The sequence below is a fragment of the Loxodonta africana genome, chromosome 2 (assembly GCF_030014295.1).
Source record: "Loxodonta africana isolate mLoxAfr1 chromosome 2, mLoxAfr1.hap2, whole genome shotgun sequence".
Lineage (NCBI taxonomy): Eukaryota > Metazoa > Chordata > Mammalia > Proboscidea > Elephantidae > Loxodonta > Loxodonta africana.
In genome coordinates, this window is record NC_087343.1 from 25,585,957 (window position 1) to 25,588,796 (window position 2,840).

The window sequence follows — 2,840 nt, forward strand, 5'->3', positions numbered from 1 at the left end:
TCGCCTCCATGATGAGATTTGCTATGAGCAGCCAATCAGGTGAAAGTTTTGGGAGGTTGTGGCCTGCATCCAATATACATGGACTTTCTGTCAAAGCTTACTGGCTTTTGCTCACTCTGGGTCCTACATCTGGCCTCTGGTTCTTGGGACTTGAGCTAGCATCGTTAACTGCTGATCTTGGGATTTGTCAGCCTCCTCAACCTGTGATCCAGCAGTATGCCATTTTACCTGCTGATCTTAGGATTCGTCAGCCTCCCCAACATGTGAGCTATTGGCTTGTTGTCATACCAAGATTTTGGAATTTGCCACCCTCCACAACCTGTGAGTCAGAGGCCTATTGTCTGACCTGCCAATCTTGGATTCACCAGCCACTGCAGCTGTGTGAGACAGGAGAAGCCTCCAGCCTGACCCACAAATATGAGAACTTCCAGCCTTTAAAACCACATGAGCAATATCCTTGATATAAATCTCTCTCTTTCTATTATAGACAAATATATTAAATGTATACACATATATGTGTGTGTGTGTGTGTGTGTGTATATATATATATATATTTGTGTTTCTACAGAAGCAAAACCACTTCACTGATTTTGCTTCTGTAGAGAACCCAGCCTAAGACATTTGCTTCTGGGAGTGGTTCTAGAGAAACAATACTGTAAGGGAGAATTTTCTAAATTGGTTCTCAAATTCGGTTAGTCTTAGTGATGTTGATGACTCTTCTTCCAGTAGTTAATAGTACACTGTTAATCCATGGTGAGAGGTGGCAATAGAAATATACAAAATACCACAACCGACAAATCAAGTATTGGCAGGGCTCTGGGTGTTTGCATGTTTGATGCCTTTCTTCAATTTTATCAGACAGAAAAGTATAAGGAAGTTGGTTGGTTCCCCTTACTTTGATTAGACAAAGAGGTATAAAGAAATGAGCTCAGGGCTTCAGGGTCATAGCTCAATTATTGCATTAATGACCCCAAAGTTACCACTTATGCCTTGAAAGTAAGCCTTATTTCTTATAGTAACGGAGCTGATATTACTGAAAACCAAACCCAGAGTCTTATTGTAAGGGTGGCTGAATAACAATGCCAATTGAATTCCCCGTCTCCAGTGGTGTCTGAAGTTAAAGTGAGGACATTAATTGGAAAGAAATCAGATCCTGAAACTTGGGATGGGGACATTTAGGCAGAAAATGAGGAAGCTGGGAACACTGAGCCATTAAATTCTGTTAAAACACTCCTGCCGACAGAACCAACCTTCTCACTCCATCTTTGTCTTCTAAACTACTCTCTCCAATAAAACCATTAGCCCCTCTACCCCCATCTAAGGAGATTAACTCAGCTTTGTTTGAAGTCTTGGTCTGAGCCATCCCCTGAGAAGACATCTGAGTCATTGCCTAGAGCATTGCCTGAGGCAAGTGCCTTAAAGGACAATGATGAATGTTCTCAGAACATATCCCCACCAACCTGAACCTATAAGTAGACTTAAGTCCTAGCAAGCCCCAAAAGCTGAAGTACCAGTTGTGAGCCAGTAGAAGTCATGCTACACTCCAAAAGAACTGCTTGACTTTTCTAATAAGTACAAACAGAAACCTGGTGAATATATGTGGAAATGGCTATTAAAGGTGTGGGATAATAGTACAAGGAACATAAAGTTGGATCAATCTGAGTTTATTGGTATGGCCCACTAAGCACAGATTCTTCATTCAATGTTTCAGCTCTAGAAATTAGGAAAGAATCTAACAGTTTATTTAGTTGGTTCGCTGAAGCATGGATTACTTGGCCCATACTAAATCAGTTGAAGTGCCAGACCTGCCTAGATATGCTGTAGAAGAAGGAATCCAAATGCTTAGGGAAATTGGCATGTTAGAGTAGACTTTTCAGGTTAGACCCACAGACCACACATGAAGTGCCCAGAGGAAACACCTTTTACCACAATGGTGAGGAACAAATTTGTGAATAGAGCCCCAGCATCCTTAAAGTCTGCTGTGATTGCTATTTTATGAAAGTCAGATTTGACAGTGGGAACTGCCCTAATTGAATTCAGACACCTAACTACAGTGGGACAGAAGGACCCTGTGATGGTAGAGGCAAAGTGGTGACAATCAACAAAGACAAGGTAGGCAAGGCTATCGTAATGGACAGTGGAGTCAAAGCAGTATCAGAATTGCCTGACTTGTATGGACTTAGGACATTTGCTACTTAGTCATAAGCAAAAAAAAGTAAGTAAAATGAAATCCTTGACAACTTCAACCTTCTCTCCGTTTATCATGATATTGCTCATTGGTCCAGTTGTGAGGATTTTTGTTTTCTTTATGTTGAGGTGTAATCCATACTGAAGGCTGTGGTCTTTGATCTTCCTTAGTAAGTACTTCAAGTCTTCTTCACTTTCAGCAAGCAATGTTGTGTCATCTGCATAATGCAGGTTGTTAATGAGTCTTCCTCCAATCCTGATGCCCTATTCTTCTTCATATAGTCCAGCTTCTCACATTTTACTTGGATCCACAATCAACAGCCATGGAAACACCAGTCAAGAAATCAAAAGACGCATTGCATTGGGTAAATCTGCTGCAAAGGACCTCTTCAAAGTGTTGAAGAGCAAAGATGTCACACTGAAGACTAAGGTGTGTCTGACCCAAGCCATGGTATTTTCAATCACATCATATGCATGTGAAAGCTGGACAATAAATAATGAAGATCGAAGAAGAATAGACGCCTTTGAATTGTGGTGTTAGGGAAGAATATTGAATACACCATGGACTGCCAAAAGAACGAACAAATCTGTCTTGGAAGAAGTGTGGCCAGAATGCTCCTTAGAGGCAAGGATGGTGAAACTGCGTTTTACAT